Genomic DNA, 14,529 nt, shown 5'->3' on the forward strand with positions numbered 1-14,529 from the left:
ACATGGGCCGCCATTTTAATCAAAGTTGACAAGTTGTCAAACCACTTATCCTTACATGCATTAGACCACCAAAGGCTATGAATATTATAATCGGTTTGCTTATCAAAAAGGCATACATCAACATCAACCAACACACATAGAATAAGGTTAAAATATAAGACAGTCACATGCTATTATGGGCGGCCCAATAGGAATTGACTAAGATCATAGTTGTCAAAACATCGCACATGTATATAACACAATTAATCAACATAATTAATCAAGACAATATATATACACATAAGAAAACCGAGAGGCTTTTACTAACCCGACGATGTATGGAACTAGGCACAAGAGAAGATCCCTAAAAGAAAAGAACTTCGACAGAGGGGGGAGTGTCTCCAGTTTCACGCGACATAGGGAGGGCTATCTACTGTCGACGATAGCTTGATGGGGGAGGAAATAGGGTTATACGATAGAATGGGTTATGTATACATAATAGAAGGAGATTGGGCCAAATATATGTTTCATGGTCTCAAACGGCCCAACATGCTTGTAACCGGCTCAAAGCTCAAACATTATTAACCGGCCCAACACTAGTCATGTGATACAATGAAACCCACCCGCACAATCACGCACAATCATGAATCATTTAAGTTTAACATCCCAAGCGATTAACAGATTCACCAAAATAAACAGTATGCAAGGAAGTAATACTAGTGAGGAATCGGAGTCACAAGATTGAAAGACACTAACCGTAAAGTTCGGGTTGTCACATTCAGGTAGCAAAACAGAAGACACCACAAAACATGAGTCACGAAGATCTAACGGTATATCACACCGTGACTCTACCAATCACATAACCTAGGCAAGTACGCATGAGTTCAGTTTGTAGTGCTAAGTGTGCAATCACATGCAACATCATACGATAGTGTATTCTAGATATGTTATGCAATAAGTAAACGAAAGATGAACCTTGCAATCTAGAGCTGAGTGTCATGGTCAATTTCGAAGCTGTTCAGTTATATTCTGGTTTTATGAAAACGTTTTAAAACCTAGTTCACTATAACCAGTGGCTCTGATACCAAACTGTCACACCTCCAAAATACCACATGCGGAAACACCGCAGGACGTGTGACGTACCAGGATCCAAGCCACCAATCACATTGAACCAATAATAAATATTTAAATAAAACATTCGATTCATTTCATAATATAAATCCAATTCATAAGTTAAAACCAAAGTAAACGTTCAGCGGAAGCATATTGTAAATTGTTAATCAACTATTTCAAAACAAGTCTTCAAAACCAACGAAACAAGTATCCAAGAGTCTCGACCCATGACCACTCCAGCATTCCCAGATAGCAAGTCCATACCCAAGAATCTAACGACCTACAAACATGCAGACAAATGTGTCAGACGACGCTGGTGAGTTCAAAGTTTGTTAACACATTTTAGTTACCCGATATAAGTATAAGATGATTCAATGATTTGATGTTGTTATTAACTCGATTACCGCAGATGGCTCTAGATTTATTTGCCCAAACCCCAATGCTCTATCACACATTGGTCAAGTGGTTAAGGTAATTAGTTCACGACCGTCCTCCCCGGTACGGTGTGAGGGTGCCAAACCTAATAGCGCTATCAACTAATAACCCCGTTGCCTCCCCGACAACCAATCGGTATATGGTGGGACTTAATGATAGAAATGAGTGTAATAACCAACATCCTAATAACCCGACATTCCTCCCCGGAACGATTACCAGATGTCCCTCCCCGGGACGCATGCTTGGAAAAAGAGCAGTGAACTCACCTTGGTTTGCTCGGTTTGTTAAGTTACCCGTTTCCAAGGTTAATCAGCCAACCCTACCGTGGTTACCAATGAATATCAGTTTCACAATTAAAAAAGTCATTGTTTTCACACAGATTGCATCTCGCACAAGATCACAGTATATTAGGTAGCCAATACACCTTTCTAATACAAGTTCACATCTCATGTGTTTGTCACAAGTAACACATAACATAACAGATGGGTTTGTTAAACCAACTATTTGAACAAAGTTTCTTGTTATCATTAAACCAAGTTTCTTATTATCATTAACATGTAACATGGATCATGTACACACACAAGTATCTATCATCATTAACATCACAGGCACCTACTGTTCAATTCAGTGACTTACACGAAGAAACATCCTAGTGACGAAAGATCATCTTTCGTCGGGATGCTTGTCGACGAAGGACCCTATGTTTCGTCGGACTGCTTGTCGACGAACAACCCTATGTTTCGTCGATATAAGGTGTGACGAAAATCATATGTTTCGTCGAGCAACAGTTACAGATCCAATCGGTTACCATTCTACATGTTTTAAAACCCTTAATCATCATCAACAGTTACATCATGATCATCGATCAATCATCCAGTTCCCAATTATCATCAACATGCAACAAGGGCCTTAACCACATACATATCATCATTTTATCATTCTGACCGAATCATTTACACCATGATTAACATGCAAACCCTAATTTCCTATGTAATATCAACACAGCGACAATTCATTTATATTCAAAAGCTGTTGAAGATTCGCATATAAACAACCCTAGATCATCACAAATCATAACATTACATACATGTCAATGACCAATTCAGTTTGTACACGGAAATCATGAATCAACAAGTAAATTATAATTGAAGGGAATCAGGAGTCACGCGTCGCAACAAGGGTAAACGTACTAACCGAACAACTGCGTATACTCAAAGGTATGCAAGACGAACGAGGGAAAAAGCTTCACAAAGACTGTCGTAGGTTTCGAGAGGGGGAATAGTCCTGCCAACGTTTACAATTGCGAAGAAGGGTCTAGGATTAAACAGATCTATGCTTAAATAGCGAGAGCAGTGCGACTGGGCTTCTTTTGGGCCAAAGCCCATTTCGGCGAAACACCATCCTCGACGAAACTCCATCTTTCGTCGAGGTTACATGTGGCGAAAGACCCCTTCTTCGTCGGGCAGTGTTTTCGTCATGCTAGGTTTTATTAATCATTGCATCACCAAACAAATAACTTATACATAATCATTTTTAAAATAATATACGTGGTATAACGTACAACCAAACATAAAACAGGATTGTAACACAGGTAACACGTAAAGGAAAGGTCTTGAAATCCCAAGTTGTCACAAAGACAATGGACATAACTGTAACACCCCAGTTTTCGTATGTCTTAATAGAATAAAATAATAGTGAGGATTTAACGACAAAGAATGGTAAATATAAATTTTTACCATTATACCCCAAAATATAAATTTATGAATAGGTTAACTAAGAATGTATGAAAATAAAAGTTTAACTATCAAGTATAATGCTCAATATTTGAGGGACCAAAGTTGGACAATTGGAAAGATAATTTAATTAAATTTCACAACACAAAACACACACATCAGATATATGTGTGCGTGTATGTGCGACCAGAAGAGGGCAAGGAAGAACAAACCCTAAACAACACAAATCAATCAAATTGAAAGGAGATTTGGGGTCTAGTTGAATGTATGAGATAAGAATGGTGATCACCTAAGTGTTTCTTGTATCAAGTAAGTCGAATTTTGCAATTTGGTGATGTTTGATTTAATGGGTTTAGTATAATTCGTGAATGTATTGCTAAATTCAGTATGATTAACGGTTTCTAAGGAGATTTAGACATCACTAGATGCTAAATTTTAGTATGAACATGATTAGGGCAAAAACCCACTTGCATGTCAAATAATGCTTAGAAATTGTGAAGTTTTGTATGTTAAATTGATGATTGAATTATGAAATTGTTATGAATATAGATTTAGAATTGTATGTTCTTGATTTGAATGATAGATCCTAACATGGTAGTATGTTTATGTTGCTCAAGAGTGAACTATGAAAGTTGTGCTTAAAATGCTTGTACATTATGCTAGTCTAGTGATATGCACACCATGTGTTTGACAAAATGCCTAAGTGAGTTAGTTATGGCCTTTGCATGAATACTTGTTAAGATGATGCAACTTTCTCATGATAATGATGTATGTAACTAGTAAACGCCATAACATACCATAAGGATTGTGAAATTAATGTTGAAAGAAAGCTAAAGTACGGGATTATGACATATAGGCACAAAGAAGGAAGAAGGCGCAAGTCACTCAAAGGCACAATCATCACAAGATCGCGGTAAGTTCATATGAACTTTATGTACTATATTGGTAGATTATGAATGATACCATTTAGAACTATGATTTTAGTATAATTTCCCTTTATGAATCTTGATTAAATAAATGCAAAGAGTTTGTAAGGAGAAATGTCGGAAAGACCAAATTGTGGTAAAATTTAAAGGATCCGTCTATTAGGATGAAATATGAAATAGAATGATAGTTGGAATGTTTAGGAATTTGATTTGTCATACGGGTCAAATGGGGTAAGTACATGAAGGAATGATATGCGGTGATTCATCACTAACGAATTGGAAAAGCGGAATGATGAATGTTTCCGAATGAAGGTAAATATGTTAGTAGGGTATTATGCTATGTTAACGGGTGAAAAGAATAGGGAATTAAAGGATTGTAATTGTTATGTGTTACAAACTAACAAGTGTTTGTTGTTATGAATGTTAGGTAAATCTCATGCTTGATCGCGGCGCATTCGGAGCGAACACACAATTGTCGACCTTTACACGTTCCGGTTCATGTTGTCGATTATGAATGGGTCAAAAACTCTGTTTTGTCATATGATGTTAAATTGTGTTTAGTATGTTAGTAAGTAGCTAGAACTTTTAAACCTTTTGGTACATTTTGTACAAAATTGTCCATGGTGAACCTTATGGTCATAACTTTGTAGTTTTGATAAGTGTCGTAGTATATAATTAAAATGATGTTGTTAAAAGCAGGGAAAAAGTTAAATTTTCGAACGGGTCATGTCAAATTTTTTTAGAATTTGTATAAAGTTATGTTATACATCGTAAAGGACAAATGTGGGCGTTTCAAGTTGGTATCAGAGCCTAGGTTTGAGGGATTTAAGCATCAAATGCTTGAACTCAAACCAAAAGCTCGGGAGAAGTGTGTGTTCAATCCGTGGCGCAATGCAAGTAAGTGTTCTAAATGATTACGTTATGAATAAATTTTGCATTTCAATTTAAGTTGTTGTGGGACGTTATGAAATGATTACGAGACGTAGTGGAAGATATAGGACGAATCATATCAGTTTGGGGGTTAATACGGGTCAAAAAGGAGTAGAAAAACATGAAAAAACAATAAAAGTACGCTGGGCACTACCGTAAGTTACGGTGGTACCGTAATTTACGGTAGCACCTGGGAGAAAGAATGGCTACCGTAAGTCAGTAGCTTGGCACCGTAAAGGAAAAAGGGTCACCGTAAGTTACGGTGGTACCGTAATTTACGGTAGCACCTGGGAGAAAGAATGGCTACCGTAAGTCAGTAGCTTGGCACCGTAAAGGAAAAAGGGTCACCGTAAGTTACGGTGGTACCGTAACTTACGGTGGAGCTCATTTCAGCCTATTTCAAAATATATTGTTTTGTTTACTGTTTTATTCATACGGAAGGTACTTGGAATGATATAATTCGATCATAATGGGTAAGAAAAGTATATTAAGATTTAAGGGATAAAGAATACTATGGAGTTAGTTGTCGGAAACGTTGAGTTTCCAAAGAAAGTTTAAGCATGGTTTAGTAATGAGTAATTTCTTTCACATATTAGAAAGAATGAGAGCTACGTAGCACTAGCATGGTCATATGATAGAAAGGATGAGTGAATGTCTAAAATAAAGAACGATACGATACAAAGACGATAAGGCAAGAAGTATGAATGATGAATGAAACGTGTTATGATAAAATGATGTTAAGACATGATGATGGAAGAAATGAAATGAAATTCTAATGAAAGTAACGAATGTTTTATGTAGATGGCCGATAGGGTGAATGCGAATGAGGACGACGAAGCACGCCGAAATGAAATAAAAGCTATGGTTGTGGAAGAAGTAATGAAAGCAGTTGAGGCTAGTATTCCCCGACTAGCTCAAGAAGTCGAAGGGCAAGTATTGGAAATAATTAATACCTCGGTAACTTCCAAGGTGGAAGAATTGAAAGAAATGATTAGCGAATTGCAAGTGAAGAAAAGCTTTCGGCGATGCACGTACAAGGAGTTCATGGCATGCAACCCCTTACCATACAAAGGGGAAGTTGATCCGATAGCTTGTCAAAGGTGGATTTCCAGTACCGAGGCAGTGTTTACACGAAGTAGATGTGAAGCGGAGGATCAAGTAATGTTTGCCACGGGCCTTCTACAACTTCGAGCAAAAGATTGGTGGGACGCATACTCGAAAGAATTAGGGGATGATAAGGTGCAATCGTTAACATGGCAAGAATTCAAGGAGTCATTTCTGAAATATTATAGTCCACAATCCGCAATTGATAAGATTCAGGAAGACTTCTTACGTCTCAGACAAAAGGATGAAACGATTGATGAGATAACAAACAAATTCCTTGAAAGGGTGAAGTTCTGTGAGGAGATAGCGGGGACTGAGAGGCAAAGGATTGTACGTTACCATGCTATGTTAAAGGCTGAATATCGGGAATTCATAAACCCCTCTAAGTGTGCGACGTTAAATGAATTAATTGAATGGGCAAGAGACAGAGAAATTGAGATAAAAAGGCAGGTGGAACGGGGAGAAAAAAGGGCAGCGGAGAAGCCTACCAACGCAAACCCATCGAAAAAGGCAAGGTATCAAGACCAAAGCAAGAAAGGGAAAGCAAGTGGTGAAATCCCGACTTGCAAGACGTGTGGGAAGCATCATTCGGGTGAATGTTTGTCGGGAAAGAAGGGGTGCTACAAATGTGGGCGAGAAGGGCATCCGTTTTATAGGTGCCCCGAAAACTCAAAGGCGTGTTACAATTGCAATGAACCGGGGCACATTAAAGCGGAATGTCCGAAACTCCAACAAGGGGCAAAGAGAGATGGAAAGAAGGACGAGCCCCCCAAGGCTCGCGGAAGGATGTTTCAGCTAACCTCGGATGAAGCTAAAGCTAGCCCGGATGTGGTTTCAGGTATATTCTTGGTTAATTCTATGCCTATGAATGTTTTATTTGATTCCGGGGCTAGTAGGTCATTCATTTCTAATGAATTGTTAGCTCACCCATCGTTTAAGCTTGAAAAGATGTCAATACCCTTAGAAGTTGAAGTTGCTGATAGTAAAAGCTATTTGTTGCATGATATTTGCAAAAACTGTAAGATAATAATCGAAGATGAGGAATTTAGTATAGACCTTGTTCCAATGTACATAGGGGAATTTAAAGTAGTTATAGGAATGGATTGGTTAGCCCAAAATCATGCTGAAATTCAATGTGAAAAGAAAATCATTCATATAGTAACCTCGGGGGGGAAACGGATAAGTGTTCAAGGGGAAAGGGTTATCAAGCCGAAATTGTGCTCTATAGTCAAAGCTGTCAAATATGTGAGGAACAGGGGTAGGGCTTATCTATCTTATGTGATTGACACTAGTCAAGGTGTCCCAAAGCTTGAAGATGTGAACGTGGTGAATGAATATCCGGATGTATTTCCGGAAGACCTACCCGGGCTCCCACCTGAACGAGAAGTAGAATTTAAAATAGAGCTTAACCCGGGTGCAAAACCGGTAGCTAAAGCTCCTTATCGGTTGGCCCCAAACGAAATGAAAGAACTGATGACGCAACTTCAGGAGTTGCTCGATAAGGGTTTTATTAAACCAAGTGTTTCGCCATGGGGAGCACCCGTATTATTCGTGAAGAAGAAAGATGGCTCGATGCGAATGTGCATCGACTATCGAGAGTTGAACAAGTTAACGATGAAGAATCGATACCCGTTGCCCAGAATTGACGATCTCTTTGACCAGCTAAAAGGGGCGAGTTGGTTTTCAAAAATTGATTTGCGGTCGGGATATCACCAACTGCGTGTGCGAGAAGAAGATGTACCAAAAACCGCGTTTCGAACACGGTACGGACATTACGAGTTTTTAGTAATGTCCTTTGGGCTGACAAACGCGCCAGCTGCGTTTATGGATTTAATGAATCGGGTGTGCCGACATATGCTTGATAAGTATGTAATCGTCTTTATCGACGATATTCTAATATACTCCCGTAGTGAAGCAGAGCATGCTTCCCATTTACGTGATGTATTAGAAACGCTTCGCAAGGAAAAGTTATATGCAAAGTTCTCAAAGTGTGCCTTTTGGCTTAGAGAGGTACAATTTTTGGGCCATGTGATCGATGCGAATGGTGTTCATGTGGATCCGTCCAAGGTAGATGCGGTAATGAATTGGGTACCCCCGAAGAACCCAAGCGAAAAAAAAGTTTTATAGGCTTGGCTGGGTATTATAGGAGATTTATCCAAGATTTCTCCAAGATAGCCTCTCCTATGACGAAGTTAACAAAGAAGAGTGAAAAGTTTATATGGGGCGAAGAGCAAGAAAAAGCGTTTCAAACTTTAAAAGAAAAGCTCTCAAATTCTCCGGTGTTGACATTACTGGATGGAACGGATGGTTTGGTGGTGTATACTGACGCCTCTCGTCAAGGTTTAGGTTGTGTGTTAATGCAAAGGGGTAAAGTCGTTGCTTATGCTTCGAGACAACTCAAGCAACATGAAGGCAATTATCTGACTCATGATCTTGAACTGGCGGCGGTCGTATTCGCCTTGAAAATATGGAGGCACTACCTTTATGGGGTGAAATGTACTATCTTCTCGGATCATAAAAGCCTCAAATATTTTTTCGAACAGAAAGATCTCAATATGAGGCAACGAAGATGGTTGGAACTCATTAAGGATTATGATTGTGACATCCATTATCATCCCGGGAAAGCTAACGTAGTAGCGGACGCACTTAGCCGAAAGGAATACCCGCCCCCGATTCGGGTAAAGTCCATGAAGATGGTAGTTACTCCTAAACTACTTGATGAAATTCGAGAAGCTCAAATGAAATCTTTAAATGCTGTTGACCCAAAGAAAGAAAGAACAAAAGGATTTATTCATGAATTGGAAGAGAATGCAAATGGTATGAAAACGAGGTACAACCGAATTTGGATACCCCGGTATTGCGAGGTGAAAGAACTATTGTTGAATGAGGCTCACAAGTCTCGATACTCCGTTCATCCGGGGGCTACAAAGATGTATCGAGACTTGAGGATGAATTATTGGTGGCCGGGGATGAAAAGAGACATTGTCAAGTATGTTGCTAAGTGTTTGACGTGTTCCCAAGTAAAGGCTGAACACCAAAAGCCGTATGGAAAGTTACAACCCTTGGAGATTCCGGTGTGGAAGTGGGAACATATAACGATGGATTTGGTGACTAAGCTTCCCAAGACAAGAAAAGGGCACGATGCAATATGGGTGGTCGTTGACCGACTGACCAAAAGTGCACATTTCCTACCTATTCGGGAAAATTATAAATCAGAAAAGATGGCGGAAATCTACATGAACGAGATCATATCCCGACATGGGGTTCCGGTGTCTATAGTGTCCGATCGGGACACCCGGTTCACCTCTCGTTATTGGAGGAAGTTTAACGATGAATTGGGAACCCAATTACACATCAGCACCGCCTACCATCCACAAACCGATGGTCAGACAGAGCGAACTATCCAAACAATAGTTGATATGTTAAGGGCGTGTGTTATAGAATTCGGAGGGAGCTGGGATGATCAACTACCTTTGGTAGAATTCTCATATAATAATAGCTATCATAACAGCATAAAAATGGCCCCCTACGAAATGCTTTATGGAAGGAAATGTAGGACCCCGGTTTGTTGGGGGGAAGTGGGTCAACGAGAGATCGCGCCAAAAGAAGTAGTGACCAAGACGAATGAAAAGATTGATATGGTTAGGTCAAGATTAAAAGCAGCGCAAGATAGACAAAAGTCTTATGCGGATCGACGAAAGCGACCAATAGAATTTCAAGTGGGAGATCATGTGTTATTAAAGGTCTCTCCATGGAAAGGAATAATCCGTTTTCGTAAACGCGGGAAGCTAGGCCCTCGATACATTGGGCCATTCAAAATACTCGCCCGGGTTGGGGCGGTGGCATATCGGTTAGAACTACCACCCGCGCTGGATGGGATTCATAACACCTTTCACGTGTCTCAGTTGCGAAAGTGCCTTGCGGATGAGACGGCATACGTGCCTATGGATGACATTGAAGTGGATAAGAAGTTATATTATGTTGAAAAGCCCGTAGCAATCAAGGATTTTAAAGTGAAGCACCTCCGAAACAAATCTGTTCGACAAGTGTTGGTTCAATGGCAACATCGGAAGGGATCGGATCTCACCTGGGAAGCGGAGGATGACATGCAAAAGCACTACCCGGAATTATTTGGTACGTAGGCAGGTTTCGGGGACGAAACCTTTTATAAGGGGGGTGGACTTGTAACACCCCAGTTTTCGTATGTCTTAATAGAATAAAATAATAGTGAGGATTTAACGACAAAGAATGGTAAATATAAATTTTTACCATTATACCCCAAAATATAAATTTATGAATAGGTTAACTAAGAATGTATGAAAATAAAAGTTTAACTATCAAGTATAATGCTCAATATTTGAGGGACCAAAGTTGGACAATTGGAAAGATAATTTAATTAAAATTCACAACACAAAACACACACATCAGATATATGTGTGCGTGTATGTGCGACCAGAAGAGGGCAAGTAAGAACAAACCCTAAACAACACAAATCAATCAAATTGAAAGGAGATTTGGGGTCTAGTTGAATGTATGAGATAAGAATGGTGATCACCTAAGTGTTTCTTGTATCAAGTAAGTCGAATTTTGCAATTTGGTGATGTTTGATTTAATGGGTTTAGTATAATTCGTGAATGTATTGCTAAATTCAGTATGATTAACGGTTTCTAAGGAGATTTAGACATCACTAGATGCTAAATTTTAGTATGAACATGATTAGGGCAAAAACCCACTTGCATGTCAAATAATGCTTAGAAATTGTGAAGTTTTGTATGTTAAATTGATGATTGAATTATGAAATTGTTATGAATATAGATTTAGAATTGTATGTTCTTGATTTGAATGATAGATCCTAACATGGTAGTATGTTTATGTTGCTCAAGAGTGAACTATGAAAGTTGTGCTTAAAATGCTTGTACATTATGCTAGTCTAGTGATATGCACACCATGTGTTTGACAAAATGCCTAAGTGAGTTAGTTATGGCCTTTGCATGAATACTTGTTAAGATGATGCAACTTTCTCATGATAATGATGTATGTAACTAGTAAACGCCATAACATACCATAAGGATTGTGAAATTAATGTTGAAAGAAAGCTAAAGTACGGGATTATGACATATAGGCACAAAGAAGGAAGAAGGCGCAAGTCACTCAAAGGCACAATCATCACAAGATCGCGGTAAGTTCATATGAACTTTATGTACTATATTGGTAGATTATGAATGATACCATTTAGAACTATGATTTTAGTATAATTTCCCTTTATGAATCTTGATTAAATAAATGCAAAGAGTTTGTAAGGAGAAATGTCCGAAAGACCAAATTGTGGTAAAATTTAAAGGATTCGTCTATTAGGATGAAATGTGAAATAGAATGATAGTTGGAATGTTTAGGAATTTGATTTGTCATACGGGTCAAATGGGGTAAGTACATGAAGGAATGATATGCGGTGATTCATCACTAACGAATTGGAAAAGCGGAATGATGAATGTTTCCGAATGAAGGTAAATATGTTAGTAGGGTATTATGCTATGTTAACGGGTGAAAAGAATAGGGAATTAAAGGATTGTAATTGTTATGTGTTACAAACTAACAAGTGTTTGTTGTTATGAATGTTAGGTAAATCTCATGCTTGATCGCGGCGCATTCGGAGCGAACACACAATTGTCGACCTTTACACGTTCCGGTTCATGTTGTCGATTATGAATGGGTCAAAAACTCTGTTTTGTCATATGATGTTAAATTGTGTTTAGTATGTTAGTAAGTAGCTAGAACTTTTAAACCTTTTGGTACATTTTGTACAAAATTGTCCATGGTGAACCTTATGGTCATAACTTTGTAGTTTTGATAAGTGTCGTAGTATATAATTAAAATGATGTTGTTAAAAGCAGGGAAAAAGTTAAATTTTCGAACGGGTCATGTCAAATTTTTTTAGAATTTGTATAAAGTTATGTTATACATCGTAAAGGACAAATGTGGGCGTTTCAATAACGTAAAACACAATGAGTATCAAACTAAAAACACAATGGAAAGTAGACTAAAAACACAATTGATGATGACAGATAAAAGACACAACTACTGAAATTGCTTTATATACCAACATGCGATTTCATCTATTTACCAACATGCGATTTGTGCTGAAAAGCGAATTTGGTTTATATACCAACATACGATTTCATCATATTTACCAACATGCGAAATTGTTACAAAAAAACCAACATGCGATTTCATCAAAAATACCAACATGCGATTTCCAACATGTTTTTTTATAACATGCGATTTCACATTATCGTACATATTGTACGTTAAGGAATATTGTATTTTACACTTTCACTCCCTCTCTCTCTCTCTCTCTCTCTCTATATATATATATATATATATATATATATATAGAGAGAGAGAGAGAGAGAGAGGGGGGCAGGTTAACGTACAAAATGGCTTAACGTACATTTCGTACGCGATTGTATTTTCAACGTGCGATTTTATCATTCAACATGCGATTTGTCAAAAAAAAATATAACATGCGAATTGTAAAAAATATATAGCATGCGATTTGTCAAAACAATATAACATGTGATTTCTAATCGCGCACGTAATGTGCGTTAACGCCAATTATATGATACACTTTCTCTCTATATATATATATAATTGTGGCTAAACTTTAAAGTACACAAATTTCAAATTCTTATTATTGGAGTTTTAAAACTCATAAAACAAAACTAAATTGATGTTGCGGGATGATAACGACCTTATTACGTCTTACTTTGATATATTAGTAGGCGTGGGTTTTTTAATTTATTATTATATGGTGTGGGTTTTTAAATTTATTATATTATAATTAGTTCTAGACGCACTTTCAGTTATTGTATAATTCTATTTATTGTAATAAAAATTATTCTTTGATTGTATAATTCTATTTATTGTAATAAAAATTATTCTTTGAAATCCAAGAATTCTTTGATTCGATTGTCCATTCATGTCATCTTCAGATGAAGTTTGGACTAGGTTGAAAACCCATGAATTGCATCAAGTATTAGAAAAAATCTATTTGTACAATATAATAAATAAAAAAGTTTAAAGACACGCGTTATTTTTTAATGTCTATGGTAGGGCTGAGTAATTCTACAAAGAGGTATAAAACTAAGAAGTGTAAAAAGTCACTGACAAGTGTCTCAAAAGAAATCAACTGAGAAGGATAAATTAGTCAAAGAAAATAAAAAAATTATGAACATGCAAGTTACATGTTATTCCCCCCTAGTTTTTAGACATCCATAATTTTTTTATACGTCATTTGTTTTTTTTTTAAATTATACCATAAAATCGAGCGTTTTTTTTTTATTTTTAATATGAGTACTATATTGTTATATTTAGAAATTTTCTAATCGAAAACCCAGTTGCGTATTACACAATGAACATAACGTAAAACACAATGAGAAAACCCAATTGTGTATTACACAATGGACATAATATAAAACAAAATGAGTCTTAAACTAAAAACACAATGGAAAGTAGACCAAAAACGCAATCGGTGATAACAAATAAAAGAGACAATGGACATAACGTAAAACACAATGAGTATCAAACTAAAAACAGAATGGAAAGTAGACTAAAAACACAATTGATGACGACAGATAAAAGACATGAATAGTGAGAGCAAATAAAAGACGCAATGAACAACAGACTAAAACACAATGGACAACAGACTAATACATAATGAACAACAGATTAAAACACAATGGATAACAGAATAAACACAATGACCAGAACCTATAACACAATGTATAGAGTACCCAAATATAACATCATCTTCATTATGTCATATATTGTGTTATAGGTTCTGATAAAATGCAATGAACAGAACCCAAATTAACACTGTGTTATAAGTTTTAATATTAAACAATATATAGAAACCTTAGTAAAAAATTTAAGGACCAAAACCCAGATGAAAGACACAATGGTCACAACCTTTAACACAATACAAATAAAACCCAACAAAAGTGAAATTTTTATTTTATTTTTATTTAGTAATATCATACTCATATTAAAGATAAAAAACGCTCGTTATATGGTGATTTTTTTTAAAAAAACAAATGTCGTATGAAAAAGTTATGGACATTCTAAATTTGAGAGGAAATTGGCATGTGTCTTGCATGTGGAGAGAGAAAGTCAATATATGTAGGATTTCTTTTATGCACTTTAATTATTTTGTTTTCCTTAAAATTAATCTCAAACCTCCAAATCTAAGATCAATGGACGAGAATCCTTTTTAACTTTCTTATTTATGTTGTCTTTTGTATTTGATCTTGTTT

Source organism: Helianthus annuus, chromosome 17 (genome assembly GCF_002127325.2).
Source record: "Helianthus annuus cultivar XRQ/B chromosome 17, HanXRQr2.0-SUNRISE, whole genome shotgun sequence".
Classification (NCBI taxonomy): domain Eukaryota; kingdom Viridiplantae; phylum Streptophyta; class Magnoliopsida; order Asterales; family Asteraceae; genus Helianthus; species Helianthus annuus.